Raw genomic sequence first — 18,398 nt, 5'->3', positions numbered from 1 at the left:
TGTGTGTATTTGAAGATGGTTTTATGTTTTTATGTATGTTTGTATATAAAAGGGAAAAAAAGAAAATAAAAAGAAAAAAGAACCTGCCTTCCTCATCTTCAAAAATTTGTTTGGGTTCTAGTCTTTCTTTAACATACCTTACCACTCCTTGACAATATGAGAAACTAGATAATTAGTAAATTTTGAGTAGGAGATGAAGCACAAAAGATATGTAACCGACTGACACACTGTCTGTATTTGTAATGGATGATGGATTTGTTTTATGTTTTGTTTTAAAAATTAATTTTTTTAAAAAAAAAACCCACCATACAGTACCACTCCTCTTTTACTCAGTTGTATCAATGATGTAAATAGTACTCCTAGCTTAGGGTATTGTAATAATTTTGAATGCTGTTTTCTAATATGCACTTCCTGTAAATATATAATATCCATCTTCAAGCTTTTTAATTTAGTCAATATTCTATTTCTTTTTATTGCTGCATTTAGTCCATTTACATTTAAAGATATTGCTTTTACTTCCTCCTCCATATTTACTTGTTGCTAGTTTTTAATTTCATCGCCCTAGTCTCTCTTTGTTCCAGTGGATCTTTCGCTCTCGCACCTACTCTGAGGGGCCTTTCCTCTTTGACTTTTTCTTCTTTGTCCTTATCTTCATCTTTCTCTTTTGCAGCATCTACCGCTCCTAAATCTCCATCTAATGGTCCACAAAATTGTTGATAAAATATTTTTGCTTTCTCAATTGAGTCAAGTCTGTATCTTTGTTCTTGCCATGTCACCATAATACCTTCAGGTATCAGCCATCTAAAGTTCACTCCTTTGACTATTCGGAATTTTGTTAAAAATTGATATTCTCTCCTCAAATCTCTGACCCTTCTAAGTATTTGTTGTAGAACAACAAGTTCTTTGTCTTTGTGTTTCAGTGTTGAGATCCTTGCTGCCTGTAATATCTCTGTTTTCATTGCCCTCTTCGTAAATCTTACATGTACTTCTCTTGGCAATTTATTCCTTATTGCATATCTAGTATATATTCTCAATGCTTCATCAATCTCATTTAAAATCTTTTCCTGGGGTTGTTCCATAACTTCAGCCAGAATCTCTGCAATTACCTGATAGATTTTCTCCTTTTTCTTCTTCTATATTCTGAAATCTTAGGTAGAATTCAAATCTTTCCATTTCCAGCAGAATAATTGTTCTCTTTTATGATTTGTCTGTTAAAACCAATTTTTCTTCCAACTCCTCAACTTTTTTTTCTCTTTTCTGCTTTTTCCTCTACTTTCTGGATTCTCTCCTCATTCTTCTCTATTATTTCTTTCATTTCTTTTAATTTCTATTTTATGTCAGCCAGGAGTGACTGCATCAAATGTCACAATTCTGTTATCTCTGAAGTTTTGTGCATTTCTGCTGCTGAGGGACTTGGTGCTGGTTGTGTAAATTTCTTCATTTTCACTTCTCCAGATATTTATAATCCACTTGTAATTTGGTTGTAATTCAAATACCTAATTCAACCAATGATTGAATTGGTAATAATAAAATAAAGCAGGATATAGTAAAATAGGAAGTCTCAGAACCTCCCTCCCCTTCCAAAATTTAATAATGATAAAAAAAAATTCAAACTAGAAGCGGGGAGAGAAAGGAAAAGAAAAGAGAAAAAGAGGGAAATTTTTTTTAATGACCCAACTGTCTCAAAGAGAGAGAGAGAGAGAGAGAGAGAGAGAAAGGGAAGGTTAAAAAACAAAGTTTTACATTCAAAATCAAAAATCAGAATCCATAAAAAAGTCAGTTTAGCACCAGAAGAAAGAGATAAAAAGGTCCCAGAGTAAAAAAAGAAAAATAAATAAAAAATAAATTATTTTGACTCTTCAAGTCTTAATCCATAGAAAAAACAATATTTCAGAAAAAAGAAAGAGGAAAAAAAATCATTTCATTCAGTTCTTGCAAAGTTTCAAACCAGAAAATAGGAAAAATAAAAGGACAACCTGAAGTCTTTTTTTTTTTTGTTCTCAAAACAAAGCTGACTCGCCAAAAAGTAAAGAAAATAAAAATAAAAATCACAGTCCACAAATCCAGAGGGGGGAAAAAAAGGGAACGGGTTTCTCCACTCCCTTCTCCACAGCTGGCCTATTTATCTTCTAGCCAAAATGTCAAGGTCAGTTATCTATTAGTTTTTCTTCAAAGTAAAAAATGTTTTTCTTTTGCTATTTCTTCTTCCAGCACTGGAATGAAAATTAAAAAAGAGAAGTATAAATTACAAGCATTTGCAGATGATTTGGTATTCATTATAGAACAACCGCAAATAACAGGCCCTAAATTATTAGAACAGATAGAAAGATATGGAAAAGTCTCTGGTTTGAAAATAAACAAAGATAAAACAAAAATCTTGGTGAAAAATACAACAGAAAAACAAAACAGAGAGACAAAAGAAAAGTTAGATATACAAATTGTGAAGAAAGTCAAATATTTGGAAGTACATTTAACTTCAAAATGTGCAACAATAAAGGAAGAAAACTATTATAAATTAAAACAACAAATTGAAAAAGATTTGGAAAAATGGAAGAATCTCCAACTATCACTTATGGAACGGATTGCATTAATAAAGATGAACATACTACCAAGACTTATTTATATTCCAGACGGTGCCAATAAATATTGAAAAGACATACTTTCATCATCTGAATAAGATAATGAGGAAATTTATATGGCAAGGGAAAAAAGCAAGAATAAGTTTGAAAATGCTACAAGACACGAGGTTGTGAGGGGGATTTGGTTTACCAAATTGGGAATTATATTAACAAGCAGCAACATTGACATGGCTGAAAGAATGGATTGAACTAAGAAATATAAGGTTGTTAACATTGGAAGGGCATGATTTGCAACTGGGTTGGCATGCCTTTTTGTGGTATGGTAGAAATAAGATAGATACATACTTTTATAGACATTATATAAGAAATGCATTGCTATTGGTTTGGGAGAAGGTTAGAGATAAATACTATGTGAAAATACCAATATGGTTATCAATGATGGAAGCTTTAATACACCCAAATGTTTTTAATTTTGGAAATATTGTTAGATATAAGGATTTGTTAACAGATAAGGGGGAATTGAAAGAGTAACGAGAACTGGAAGAACGGGGGATTGAGACAGATTGGTATATGTATATGCAGATAAGAACAAGATATGAAAAAGATGCTAAGTTACATGGTTTTTATTTGGAAAAGATAGGATACTCACAGGATAGGATACTCACAGGAACAGAAGAAAATGTAATTAACTTTTTAAATAATTTTTTGCTATATATTGAATTGGAGGAGGAACAGGTAAAAGAAACAATGATAGCTTGGGGAAGAAATTTTGGACATTCAATTGATCTTGAAAAATGGCAATAACTATGGGAAAGGAACTATAAATTAACGATGTCCAACACATATAAGGAAAACCAATATAAAATGTTTTATAGATGGCATATGCCACCGGAAAAGTTAGCAAAAATGTTTAAAGATAAATCAGTGAAATGTTGGAAATGTCACCAACTACCAGGATCCTATTATCATATGTGATAAACATGCCCTGAAGCAAAAAAACTATTGGAATAAAATTAAAACCTGGCTGCAAGAAATGACACAATTATGTATTGAATTCAAACCAGAGTTGTTCCTATTGGGTATCCTACCTGACAAAATTAAAAAGGAATATATTTATTTGATTATACACATAATAACAGCTGCAAGAATTGTTTATGCTCAAAATTGGAAATTAGAGAAAATGCCTTTGGAAGATGAAGTAATAAAAAAGATTTTAGATTGTGCAGAAATGATCTGATTAACTTTGTTGCTTAAAGATAGGGAAGAATCAGAATACTTTATATGGAATTATTATAGAATATGGAATTATTTCTATTGTTGGTTGGAAAAGAGATATAAATGATTAATTTTATAACTGTGTGTAAAAATTTGATGGCAAGAATATGGTTATAGGAATGAACTTTTATAGTGGTTTGGATGATGATTAAGATAGAAGAAACTGTTGGAACAAGAAGAATAAAAAGAACTGAAGAAGTCAACACCGAGATGTCACAGGGGAGGGATGATTGATGTATGAAATGTTTGTTTGTCTTAAAAAAATAAAAAACTTTAAAAAAAAAGATTCTCTCTTAGGCTCAAAACTTTTCAACATCTTCACAAATGATCTAAATGAGAAATAAGAGGAACTCATCAAATTTACAGATGACATCAAGCAGGGGAGAGACGGAATTGCTAACACTTTGGAAGATTCAAGATTCAGAAGGATCTTGACAGACTTGAGCATTGGACCCAATCCAGTGACATGAAGTTCAACGGTGAGAAAATAAGTCCTCCATTTAGACAGGAAAAACGAAATGCATAGGTATAGAATGGGTGATATCTGGCTCAACAGTAGTAACTATAAGAGAGATCTAGGTGTCCTAGTGCAGCAGCCCCCAACCTTTTTGGTTTGGTGACCCAACAGTGGGAGGGAAGGGGGGAACCGGACCACATGAGTTGTGGGCTGCTGTGTGCATGTGCACATGCAGCCCTAGTGTGAGCAGCGGGCCAGCAGGCACTCATGTACATGTGCACCAGTCCACTGCAGTGGAGGATGACTAAAGTGCCAATAGGCCACATGCAACTTTCCAGTGATATTGATACAGTCCAGCACAGATCTCTAACACCTCTATCACACCCCTATCAGCCAGACTAAAGAACTGCAGCCAAATATCCTGCCACCTGCTTCCCATTTCCATAACTTAGCAGACCAAAAGAAACAACACAAAATGGAGAAGGTGGAAGAAAAGTAGGACTGTGGTCCAAAGACAATGCTCTGGAGCACTTGATTTAATAGTAAATAAGGCCTCTGATTTTTATGATTCTGTCTGCTGAATATATGCTGGATTTACATGTCTAAACTATACAAGTACTCCTTGGTTAAGGATGGAAATTGAATTGGCACCTCTACTGCTAAGAAAGGCAATCCTAAAGTGCAGTATCAAGTGATAATGCCAATTTAATGACAGCTGCTGTGAAAGTTCTAGCTGCCATTGTTACATGAATCTTGGATAATTATTAAGTGCAATATCACGATTGCCATTTGTGATCTTCTGCTGGAAAAAAACTACTTGGGGTTAAAATCTATAGCAAGCTTTAGTTTCAAATGTTGGTTTTCATGAATCCCAAATGGGATTGGATAGGAGTGGATAGGATAGGAGTGCAGGGCTTTGGTTTTAAGGAACATGCTGTCCAATTGACACCAATTGGACAGCATAGCTTCAGACAGTATAAGTGATAAAACATTTCTTTTGAAGATGAACCAAAACTTCCAGCAATGATTGTGTTGGATAATGGCTGAAGATGGTTGAGGATGATTTGTTATATTCCTTCCTTTGAGAAATGTTGGGTGGCTTGGGTATGTCTGAATTAAGGTGGCATTATGGATTATGTGTGGGGACACAGTGGCTCAGTGGCTAAAACGCTGAGCTTGTCGATTGAACGGTTGGCATTTTAGCGGTTCGAATCCCTAGTGCCACATAACAGGATGAGTTCCCGTTACTTGTCCCAGCTTCTGCCAACCTAGCAGTTTAAAAGCACGTAAAAAATGCAAGTAGAAAAATAGGGACCACCTTTGGTGGGAAGGTAACAGGGTTTCGTGCACTTTTGGCTTTTAGTTATGCCAGCCACATGACCACGCTGTCTTTGGACAACGCTGGCTCTTCGGCTTTGAAATGGAGATGAGCACCGCCCCCTAGATTCAGGAATGATTAGCACATATGTGCAAGGGGAATCTTTACCTTTACCTTTTTATGGATTATGTGTTAGGGCTATTTAAGTTTTTTCAAGATCCATTGATTGATTATCTTCCTTCAACTCTTATTATTACATAGACAGATCTTTCCATGATGATATCCTAATATGTGTTTCAGGTTTTTCATCATTGCACTCATCGCCACTATAATTCAGTCTATTCAACTTGCTGCTGGTCATCCTCTTCTTTTCTTGCCTCCCACCTTTCCCAGCATTAGTGTCTTTTCTAGAGAGTTAAGTCCAATATGTGCAAAGTAGGATATCTTAAATCTGGTCATTTGTGCCTTGAGTGATAGTCTAATTCTACCTTCCACAAATTCAGAAGGTGGAATGTCCATCGCTGGGTATCTGTTTGGGAATTGACCTAATCCTTGGATCTCACTCTTGTTCTATCACAATGATTTGATTCACATTTATTGTCTTAGATCAGGGGTCAGCAACCTTAAACACTCAAAGAGCCATTTGGACCTGTTTCCCACAGAAAAGAAAATACCGGGAGTCATAAAACCTAGGTGGGTGTGGCCAACTCGACGTCACTCACTTCCATCCAGTCACATGACACCCCCCCCCCCAGCCATGCCTACCCAGGTTTTGTGGCTTCCGGTGTTTTCTTTTCTGTGGGAAACAAGTATCTCTGTGTGTCTCTCTCTTTCTCTCTGCATCTCTTTCTCTCTATCATTCTCTCTCTCTCTCTCTTTCTCATCTGTCTGTCTCTCTCTCCCCACTCTCTCTCATTTCTGTCTCATCTCTCTCTTTCTCCCTCCCTCCCTCTCTCTCTCTTTCTCCCTCTCTCTCTTGTTCTCTCTCTCTCTCATCTCTTTTTCTCCCTCTCTGTCTCTCTCTGTCTCTCGCTCGCTCATCTCTCTCTCTTTCTTCCTCTCTGTCTCTGTCTCTGTCTCATCTCTCTCTCTTTCTCCCTGCCTCTCTCTCTCATATCTCTCTCATTTCACTCTGTTTCTCCCTCCCTCTCTCATCTCTCTCTCTCTTTCTCCCTCTGTCTGTCTTTCTCTCATCTCTCTCTCTCTCTCTCTCTCTCTCTCTCTCTCATATCTCTTTGTCTCTGTCTGTCTCTGTCTGTCTGTCTCTCTCTCATCTCTCTCTCTCTCTCTCTCTCTCTCATATCTCTCATATCTCTCTGTCTGTCTGCCTCTCTCTCTCTCTCTCTCTCTCTCTCTCTCTCATATCTCTTTGTCTCTGTCTGTCTCTGTCTGTCTTTCTCTCTCTCATCTCTCTCTCTCTCTCTCTCTCTCTCTCATATCTCTCTGTCTGTCTGCCTCTCTCTCTCTCTCTCTCTCTCTCTCTCTCATGTGTGTGTTTGTTCTCTCTTGAACATTCCAAAAACAGGTGAGGGTTGTTCTTTTTTTGGCTGATATTCTTTCTTCTTCTTTGGGTGGTTTTTACCATGATTTAAAAAGAGTCATTTCAGGTTCCCAGATAAATGAAGCTCTTTGTCCCCCTGCTTTAGCTCCCTGTTGGCTGGCCCTGCCCCTCACCCTCCCCTCCCAGTCACTCCTTCTTCCGGCCCTTGTTGGTGCTGCATGCACCTTGGTCGCTCGGTGAGACAAGCAACTTGCTCTCTGCACTGAGACACTGGCCTGGCCTGGTCTGGCTGCGGCCAATGCTCTGCATCATAATGGGCTCCAGGAGGAGGAGGGGACACATTTAGCACACTTCACAATGGGGGAGATGGTGTCCCTTCCTCCTCCTGGAGGCCATTAAGAGGCAGAGCATTGGCCGCAGCTGGCTGAGCCAGTGTCTCAGGGCAGAGAGCAAGTTTATTTATTTATTTATTATTTATTAATCCAATTTATATGCCGCCCTTCTCCGTAGACTCAGGACAGCTTACAATGCATTATAGCAATAGCCTGCATACTTTTTTGTATATACCTGCTTATTAGGGATTTTGCCCCCCCCCCGCCCCCAGCAGTGTTGTTCTATACAAAGTTGGCTTATTGCCCCCACAATCTGGGTCCTCAATTTACCTACCTCAAAAGGATGGAAGGCTGAGTCAACCTTGAGCCTGATGAGATTCGAACTTGCACTAATTGTAGGCAGCTGGCAGCTAAGTGCTAGCACTTAATAGCACTTTAGTCCGCTGCAACCACCGAGTTGTGCATCTCCCTGAGCAACCAAGGTGTGCACAGCACCAACAAGGGCTGGAAAAAGTGCCTGTGAGATGAGGCAAATGCAGGGGTGCTTTGCTTCTGCTCTGGAATATGGAGCAAGTCTCCATCCCCCGACATTGCTCTTACCTTCTCAGGCCAAGCAAGGAGTGACTGGGGGGGCAAGGGGTGGGGCCAACTAATGTGGGTTCAGCCAACAGGGTGCCACAGCTGGGGGACAAAAGAACTGCATGCGGCTTTGGAGCCACGGGTTGCCAATATCTGTCATAAACTATTCCAGTTCCAATGATATTTCTAGAGGTACTAAGTGAAAGTTCAGAAAATACCTACTATATGGCCCCACTCAATCATTTTATAGGCATGGAATTACCTGATTAAGATTTCTATTCTAGTAAACTCTTCTTGTAGATATTAGCATAAAGGAGAAAGCATAAGGTTAAACACTTCAATTCACATAGTATCTTTCTAGAAACATTTGGTCGATTGTAAAAACAATGTGGGAATACAAAATTTTAGTTAGCTGGAGATTTTTGAAAATTAAGGCATAAAATAAAGGGAAAGCTAAAAACAATTTCAAAGTAATTCTATTTGCTAGAGATTTAGGAAAATCTCCTAAATATATAATTGACAAATATCAATCCAAGGGATTGATAGAACCAAGGGATCCTTGGTGCTTTCTGAGCTTGATTATTTTCTTGCAGATGTTTTCATTATCAAACTAGGTAGTATCATCAATGCTAGCCAACTAATATAAATATAATGTCAGCCTCCGACTTTCTGCTTTGTTTAAATTGCGCTGAGCTACGGTTGCTCTCAGCGCCGACTTTGCATGGTTTGTACTCATCTTTTCCTAATTCCCGTATATAGAGAATTAAAACCAAGCACTGATCATCCAAACACAGTGAACTGGCTCTGAGTATTTCGGCATTCACATAGATGTGGATTGGAGAGCTGAGAGAAAGTTGGCACTCTCCCTTAAATTCAACCTGCTGTTTGCAGCCGTGAGTACAGTATGGCTGAGGGGACGGATCCGGGCATGCCTGAGGCCGTAGAGGCTAAGGAGGAAGATGTGGCAGTTGTGGCTGTGACACCCAAGGAAAGTGAAGTTTTGGTAGTTTGACCTAAGGAGAGGAAAATCCTGAGTGTAGACCTTCTGGTGGACCACCAAGGGGATACAGAGAAGGGGATAACACAATCTACTTTGGGTAATTGGTGGCATAGCTCTGCAATAACTGGCCCTGGGGAGACTTGGGATAGAACCCCACCACCTATTGGACCAGCAGCGTTTCAAGGATGGAGGGAGAGACACTGGACAGAAGAGGAAGACCAGGACTGGAGTTATTCTGTGGGTTCTGGAGCCACTATGGAGGCACTAAGAGAATGTTTTGGGGAGGCAGCTTTCGGGATGCGCCTTCATGGCAGCCCTGGGTGCCAGGACTGGACCCCTCAAACACCTGGAGAGGGACTGGCACTGGGTCTGGTTCTGATTCATGTTTATGACTCACCAGCCCAAAATTGTGAAGAGACCAGGATCCTCACCGGTTCAGTGGTGTAGAGCAACCTACTGGCCTTTTGGGTCCAATCACCAGGGAGGCAATGTATGGTCCTGGTCAGGGATCTAGTGGTAGTTATGAGATGATTGACACCAGACCCCCACCTGTGAGGACACAGTTGGAATCCCATCAAGTAGCTGCTGGAGGTAGGGATAACATCAGAGGACGTGAGCAGGTGCCAGTTTGGCCTATTGGCTCATGGTCTCAACAACCACCCTTTTGGGCCCCACCACCCATCTAAGCCTCTTTCGATGGGAATCCTGATAGGGTAGCATTGTTTCTCAGTCAAGTCATTAGCCATTTCAACCTCTACAGTCAGTTCTACCCCTCGCAATGGCCGATGGTGGTATCTGCATTGTGGGGAGAGGCAGCAGATTGGGTAGCTGATCTCCACAGCGTGCATGCTTGGGAACTAACAAATGTGGGCATGTTTCTGGAAGGTCTTAGGGCCTGCTTTGAGGATGAAACTAGGGCTCAAATCACTGAGGGAGAAATAGTAGTGATTAAACAACGTGGCCAGTCCACTAAGGACTATGTCAGAGAATTTAGGAAAATCACCAGGAGACTGAGAGCCTGGCCTGAATGCTAATTGATTCACCAATTCCATATGGGGCTGGATAGGGACTTGAGGCAGGCATGTGTCTATCAAGGATTACCCCCATGCCTCGCCAAGTGGTTCAAGGCTGCCATAGATCTGGACAGGGGTCTGCAGGAATTTAGAAGCCAGGGTGAAGCCAGAATGATGTATCCACGAAGGACAGTGGACAGAATACCACCAAAAAGAGAGACACCATCAACAGTGCCTAAACCGAGGGGAGAGGATTCAGCTCGCCGGCCAGGGTTTAGGTGTTTCTGCTGTAATCAGGAAGGCCATTGTATGGCTGACTGCCCTCTACCACCACCGAGGTCGCCGGGACTACAATCCCCTGTCACCAGGGATACTACTAGGGTCCGGAACCGACCAGCATCTGAATGGATACGCCTCACAATGCAGACCCTACCCATGAAGAACATGACGCTGGGGAAGGATGTTGGCGGTGTATCTGAGGAGAGGGTTGGACAGTTACCTTTGGTTGCTGAGAGAGTGATGAGGAAGCATCGAACGATCCAATGGTGAGCAGACCTGTTTGACCGTTTGTGATCCCGGTGATGATACGGAATACCCTCACAGCAGTGGGATGTGAACAAGGGGCATTAATTGATTCAGGATATACCTGGTGTTTAATCTGTGGGTCCTGGTGGATGGGTTAGCGTTACAAGTCAGAAAACTACACACCCCAATCAAATTTGAGCAGATGGATGGTTCCATACTGGGGGTCTACTGGCTATCCACGTCACCGACCTCGTAAGATTAGAGATAGGAGACCACTGGGAGCATATATGGTTCATAGTAGTGGAAAAAATGGTGGAACCCCTTATCCTGGGTCTCACATGGTTGGACAAATGGCAGCCGACTATTTGGTGGGAAGATGGGTTTTGGAAGCTGAGGCTGACCCTTGGTCCAGAACCACCGACGGACCAGGCAAAGGTGGAGACATCACAGAAAGAACCTAAGACTGGTATGGAACGGAATTTTCCAGAGGTATATGGGGATTTATCAGAGGTGTTTAGTGAAAAGGAGTATGAGGTGTTACTTCCACACCGACCTACTGACTGTGCTATAGAATTGATACCAGGGGCCAGATTACCAAAACCACGCATGTATTCCATGACCCCAAAGGAAATTGAAGAGCTTAGATGTTATATCGATAAAAATTTAGCCAGAGGGTTCATTAAACCCAGTAGATCTCACATGGCGGTGCCAGTTCTCTTTCGAGAGAAGAAAGATGGTGGTCTCCATTTGTGTGTTGACTTCCGTGGACTTAACACAGTGTGCGTAGAGCATTTATACTGTTTACTGCTGATGAAAGATCTGCTGTCCACTTTAGCAACTGGCAGAATCTTTACAAAACTAGACCTGCGAGAGGCATACTACTGGGTGCATATTAGACCAGGGGATGAGTGGAAAACAACCTTCAACTGTCCCCTGGGAAGCTACCAATTCCAGATAATGCCATTTGGTTTACAGGGCACCCCGGCTGTGTTATGCAGGTGATAAATAACGTATTGCATGAACATCTCTACTGGGGAGTCCTTGTATATTTGGCCAATATACTAATCTATACAAAAATAATGGAGGAGCATACCCAGTTGGTCCGTCAGGTTTTGGAGAAATTGTTGGCAGCCAAATTATACATCAAATTGTCAAAATATGAGTTCCATCAAACAGCGATAGATTATCTGGGTTATCGTATATCAGAAAAAGGGTTAGAAATGAATCCTAAGAAAGTACAAGCCATGTTAGAATGGCAGGCTCCGAAAATGAGGAAACAGTTACAAAGTTTCCTTGGCTTTGCCAATTTTTATCGGCAATTTATTCCCTCATTTGCACAGTTAGCCCTGCCTTTGACAGATCTATTATGCACAAAACCTGGTACAACCAAATCATGACCAGGATAAGTGATTGTATGGACATCTGAGTGCCAACAGGCATTTGAGATGCTAAAAAGACTGTTTCTGTGTGAGCCAGTCTTGAAACATCCTGATCCAACAAATGCATTTGTCATACAAGCAGACGCAAGTGATGTGGCTGTGGGAGCTGTTCTGCTCCAAAGGAATAACCAGGGAAACTTGCAACGCTGTGCATATACTTTGAGAAAACTCATGACCACAGAGAGGAGGTGGGCCATATGGGAGAAGGAAGCTTTCACGGTGAGATGGGCCCTACTCACCTGGAGGCATCTGCTTGAGGGGGTGGGGATTCCGTTTGAGGTGTGGACGGACCACAAAAACCTAGAGGCTTTACAATCTCCTAAGACTCTGTCTCCTAAGCAGGTCAGATGGGTATTATACTTTCAGAGGTTCAATTTCACCCTGAAATATGTGCCCGCTGGCAAGAACTTCTTAGCAGACGTGTTATCGCACATGCCTCAATATAACAGCAAAAGGGAAGAAGTGGTGCAGCCAATGATACCTTTTCACCAATCGGCTGGGCAGATTGATAACCCCAGGACGAGAAACCCCTGGCATGACGAAGTGAAGAAGGCTTTAGCGATAAACCCCTGGTTAGCTAGAAACAGATACCTAGTGACAATAAGAGATGGTCTTGCATGGAAAGGTGATAGATTGTATATTCCAACAACCCTTCGACTAGCAGTGCTCAATAAATGCCATGACGTTAAACCTGCTGGTCACTTTGGGTTTCTCAAAACTTTGCATCTGGCCAGACATCAATTTTGGTGGCCATGGATGTGTAAAGACATAGAGGAGTACACACGAAAGTGTAGGGTTTGTGCTACAACGAAACCACACCCTGGAAAACCTCTTGGCCTCTTACAGTCAGTAGCCAGTAGCCAATCCTGGGAGACTGTGGGATGAAATCACAATGGATTTGTATTGTAGACCTCCCAGAAAGCAATGGCAATATGGTGGTATGGACTGTGCTAGACCTTTTCTCAAAACAAGTGTATTTCATACCATGTAAACAGCTTCTGTCAGCAAGAAGGTTAGTGAAGAGGTTATATAACACATTTATCGTTTATATGGTGTGCCCCGTAGAATCATATCAGATAGGAGGGTGCAGTTTACTGCCCGATTTTGGAGAGACTTTGTCCACTTGATAGGATCATCTCAAGGGTTAAGCTCAGCATTCCACCCTAGCACTAACAGTGCAGTGGAACGTGCCAATGCTATGGTGGAACATTACTTAAGAAGCTATGTGTCATATCAGCAAACGGACTAGTCGAGCCTCCTAACGTTTACTGAAGTGACATACAACAATGCTGTACATATGAGTACCAGCTTTACTCCATTTCACGTAGTGACAGGAAAGGACTTCCCTGCAATCCCCGAGTTAGAGACAAACACCCTAGACCAACTGTCTCCTGCTGACTGGCCTGATAAAATCTGAAAGGTATGGCTACATGTAAAACAAGTGTTGGTGAAGGCTGCGGATGAATACAAGGTGCAAGCTGATAAAAGGAGAACAGAAACTAAACCGTTTCACATGGGTGATCGAGTATTCTTGTCCATCAAATATATTAAGCTCAGGATCCCATGTAAAAAACTAGGACCTAAGTATCTGGGACTGTTCACAATTACCAAAGCCATTAATCTGGTTACCGCAATGCTAAAACTACCTCCATTGCTGTGGCAAATACTTTTCATAGCAGTTTACTAAAACCCGTAGGACAAGTAACGTCAACAAGTCCTCCTGGACCTGTTAATGAAAATGAGTATGAACTAGAGGAGATACTAGATTCTAAAGTGACAAGGGGGCGGTTGAAATACCTAGTAAAATGGAAAGGGTACCCGTGCGAAGAAGCATCATGGGTTGACAGAGATGATGTTCAAGCCCCATGGTTAATACAACAATTTCATAGGACATACCCACAGAAACTGAGAACACCCCCCAGATAACTGATCTTAACATTTTGTTGTTTGTTCCTTGCAGGTGGACTCCTGGTAGAGGGCCCACCTGTCGAGCCCAATCATGGCTTGCCACAAGAACGTTCACACACACAACACTCCTGCAACGATTCCAGGAGGGGATGGGCACTGGATGGCTAGGTTTCGGTGGTGGTGGTGGTGCTGGTGGTGGTACACTAATGGATTACTGGTGGTGGTGGAACAGGTGCGAGATGAGGAGAGGTGTGGCTGACGAATCAACAGCATCATGGCTTCGGGAGCATCGTGATCCCATATCCTGGCTAGAGTGAGCAGGAAGTGGCTGCTGAAAACTCTGAACAGCTGAGATGTGCTGTGGGGCGTGGGCGACACACCTTGTTTAAATTGCGCTGAGCTATGGTTGCTCTCAGCACTGACTTTGCATGGATCGTACTCATCTTTTCCTAATTCCCATGTATAGCGAATTAAAACCAAGCACTGATCATCCAAACACAGTGAACTGGCTCTGAGTATTTCGGCGTTTGCATAGACGTGGATTGGAGAGCTGAGAGACACTTAACAAGTATTCAATGTTACCATGGATTTCAAAGAAGCTTCTTATGACCCATCCTCAAGTTACGACTACTGCCTACCCTATGATTGCATGCAATTGCATTTCAGATACTTGGCAAGTGGCTCACATTTATAATTGGTTGCAGCATCCTGTAGTCACATGTCTGTGATTTGCCATATTTTTTTCTGGCAAAACCCCCTTATCCTTTCAAAAGAATGGATTTGCTTAACAAAGATGTGATTAACTTCAAGACTATGGTTACTTGCTTTATCAATGTAATAAAAAAATAGTTGTAAAATTGAGCCCCGTCACATGGAGCCTTGACTTACAACCACAATAACTTATAATCGAAATTCTAGGCTCTATTGTGATAATCAGTCAAGGACTTCTATATTGCACAGACCCATAGGATAGTTTCACCATCAGGGTGCCAGTTCTTCAGAATTCACTTTTTTTTTAAATGTCCAGAAACCAGAAATATACTCAGGATGCTATTTTGTCATAAATATAAAAATGTGCAAAAGAGATTAAATCTGTCTCAGTGTGAGAGGATGCATGTGAGAGAAGGAGGGAGGGAGAGAAAGAGAGGAGGGAGGGAGAGTGAGACAGAGTGAGAGATACAGAGACAGATTTTTTTTTTGTGTGTGTGTGAATATAATTCACTTTATTGGGTTTAAATATGGTGGAAATAAACAAGTTAACTACAATGAAGCAAAATCTCACTGATCACAACTAATGTTCTCTTGAATGAAAATCAAAGGGATATACTGTATACTAGATAGTGTTTTTTTTTAAAAAAACATTTTTAGTATAGAAGTTCTTAATTTTAACAAAAGGAAAAGTAACAAAAGGGAAAGTATAATTAACATGACATGAGTTTAATAAGTCAGTGGGCACTCACATCAACCCGAGTAAGCAAGAGTGGTCCTGAGCCAACCAACTTTGACATTTCCCCCCAGGGAGACTGATCTACCCAGGCTGTGACTCCTCTGCAATTCCTGTCAGCTCAGTCCAGCCCATGGCTGAGTCTTCCCAGGCAGGACCGGTCAACCACCATGGTGACCAGTGCTGCCAGCCCCCTGCAGCAGAGACTGCCTAGATGTCGGAGACCAGCCACCCACTGAAGCAACCCCAACTGCCACCAGCATGGGTGGGGGGGGCCTCTGGTTGGGCTTACTACCTGGGGCAAGGCTGGATCCAAGCCCAATGGATGCCCGCCCTGGCGCCAGTGCCACTTCCTTCTCCTCCAGCCTAGCCTCCACCCCAGCACACTTCGGAGCCACCTTTGATGGGAGCCCAGACAGGCTGGCTTTCTAGCTGAACTGGGTGTGGGCTCACATCAATCACTATGGGGGCAACTACCCTAATGACCAGGAAATTATCACTGCCATTCAGTGGAGAACTTGGAGGGAAAAGCTGCAGAGTGGGTGACTCAAGTGCATGATGAAGGTGCCCCAGATCTGGGAAATGTTAACAACTTCCTGCAGGAGCTAAGGAACTGATTTGAGGACATGGCCCAGGGCCAGGCACTCAAGACTCTCAAGCAGAGGAGCTGCCTGACCAAAGAGTATATCAGAGAATTTCAGAGACTTGCCAGGAAACTGAGGTACTGGCCCAAACACCGCCTAGTGCACGTCTTCAAAGAGAGTCTGGACAAGGAGCTATGCCATGCCTGAGTCTGCCGGGACATTCCAGACCACATTCACAACTGGTACCGGATGGCAGTGGCCATAGATCTCAAGCTTCACCAGTACCAGAAAGAGGCACCAGAAAAGAAGCCCAAGAGACAGCTTGGTTGGCAATCTGGCTCCCACAAAGTGGAAGAGCAGCCCATGACATCAATCAAATGTTTTTGGTTTGGCCAGCAGGGTCACCAAATGTTGGAATGCCTGGCACTGACCCCTGTCCCCCAAGCAAAGACCCCTATGATGACCAAACCCAAGAAACTGCCGTGGAAGCCTACAGAAAAGGGGAAATTTGTCCATCAAGTCATTGAGGTTTCTCTCCCCTTGAGGGAGAATAGGGAACTCCAGCTCAGGAAGCTCCACCACTGCTAGTAGGCAATAGCAAAGATAATAGTGAGGATGACCCAATGATCAGTGAAGCCATCCATCCATTCGCTATTAAGTCAAAACTAGCAGTGCCCAAGATGGGAGTACAGGGTGAGGTAGAGGCCATCATAGACTTGGGGTATACCCAGTGCCTGATCAGCCTCCCCCTCTGTCAGAAGCTAGGCATCTGGACAAGAACCCTAACTAATCCCCTACACTTTGAATAAATTGATGGGTCATTAATAGGGAGAACCCCTGCCACCCTGGTCACTGAGCCCATGTAGTTAGAAATGGGTCATCACTGGGAGCTCATCTGGTTCATAGTGGCACAAAAAATGACAGAAGTGATCATCCTAGGGGAGAGAGAGAGATGAGAAATCCCAGTGTTTTGTTTTCTGTGGGAAACAGGTCCAAATGGCTCTTTGAGTGTTTATGATTGCAGAAACAGGCGGCCAAACTAAGTACCCCATCCTGTCACTGGGAGTCCAGGCGCTTCAGTGAGTGGCACGCTGGATTCGTATTAGTGGTCCTCAGGATTTAAAATTATGAATTTAGTGGTCCCTGATGTCCAAAAGGTTGGTGAACTTTGAGCTAGAGGGCTCCAAGTGAAGCAAAAAAGCAGCTGCCACCTCAGAGCCATGGCTGGGGAGTCATGGCTCCCTAGAGAATACCGAGACTTGGCCAAAGCATTCAGTGAGGAGGAATGCAACACCCTACCCTCTCACTGCCCCACAGATTGTGCCATAGAATTCATGCCAGGAGCCAAACTGCCCAAGCCGTGCTCCATGACCCCATGACCCCAAGAAAGATGACTGAATTAAGAGACTACATCAACACTAACCTAGTGCAAGGATTCATACAACCAGCTAAGTCCAAAGTAGCCAGTCCAGTCCTCTTTAAAGAAAAAAAAAGAAGGGACAATGAGATTATGTGTTATTTTTAGGGGAATTAATGTAGTATGCATAGAAAACACCTACCTACTGCCTCTCATGAAGGACATACTGGCCCACTTAGCTAAGGGAAAGGTGTTTACCAAGCTGGACCTGTGGGAGGTATACTGCTGAGTGTGAATAAAGGAGGGAGACAAGTAGAAAACTGCCTCCAACTGCCCATTAGGCAGCTTTCAATTCAAAGTGATGCCTTTCAGACTACAAGGAGCCCCTGCAGTCTTTATGAAACTGATGAATTAGGTGCTTCATTAGCATCTCTATAAAGGTGTCCTCATCTACTTGGACAACATCCTCATTTTCAGTGAAACCCTAGAGGAGCACATAAAATTGATGTGCCAAGTACTGAAAAAACTCCTTGCAGCTAAGCTGTATGCGAAGCTGTCAAAATATGAATTCCACAAGACTATGCAGGACTACCTGGGCTACCGAGTGTCAAGCAAAGGGATGGCCAAAAACCAAGAAGCTATGGCAAAAACATGATGAGATAAAAAATGAAATGGGGGAGCTTCCAGCGCCACGCTGGTGTGGTGCAGGGGAATTAGACTCCGTTCTCCCTGCCTGATTTTCTGCATTTTGGAAGCCAGTAATGGCAAAGCAGGTCCTTGGAGGGGACAGCTATAGTGAGGGGCACATCCAGGGGTGACTGGGAGAGGAGTGATCCCCCATTATGAAGGGTTAGAGCCTGAAAACCAGCGTAGAAGAGACCAGCTGTCAAGGCAAGGTCCAGAGATGTGGCAGCCCAACAAAGATATGAGAGGAAGCAGAAAGTGAGAAGCAGCAGAAGTATCAGCGGATAGGAAAAAGAAAAAATATGGGACACCGAACTATCTCTCTGGTGGATGGGATTTACAAAAACTACTGAATAGAAGTGAGTCTCCGAGGTGGAAGTGGCGGTGCCTTAGCGGTGGTAGC

General features: G+C 42.5%; 1 long non-coding RNA gene across 3 annotated transcripts; it reads left to right on the top strand.

Annotated features, from left to right (window-relative positions):
- The first annotated feature begins 9,077 nt into the window (after window positions 1-9,077).
- Window positions 9,078-15,320, top strand: LOC132708934 (uncharacterized). Of its 3 annotated transcripts, none has more exons than XR_015734243.1 (2): window positions 9,078-10,599; window positions 13,979-15,320. It is a non-coding gene; the product is annotated as an uncharacterized LOC132708934 (long non-coding RNA). The 3 variants fall into 3 exon arrangements; XR_009620588.2 differs by having other exon boundaries at window positions 9,078-13,030; XR_009620589.2 differs by lacking the exon at window positions 9,078-10,599 and adding an exon at window positions 13,047-13,438.
- Window positions 15,321-18,398: the final 3,078 nt, after the last annotated feature.

This window comes from Pantherophis guttatus, chromosome 4 (assembly GCF_059756535.1).
Source record: "Pantherophis guttatus breed Tessera chromosome 4, ASM5975653v1, whole genome shotgun sequence".
NCBI classification, from domain to species: domain Eukaryota; kingdom Metazoa; phylum Chordata; class Lepidosauria; order Squamata; family Colubridae; genus Pantherophis; species Pantherophis guttatus.
Note: the sequence above shows the minus strand (reverse complement) of the source record. Positions and strands in the feature narration are given on the sequence as shown.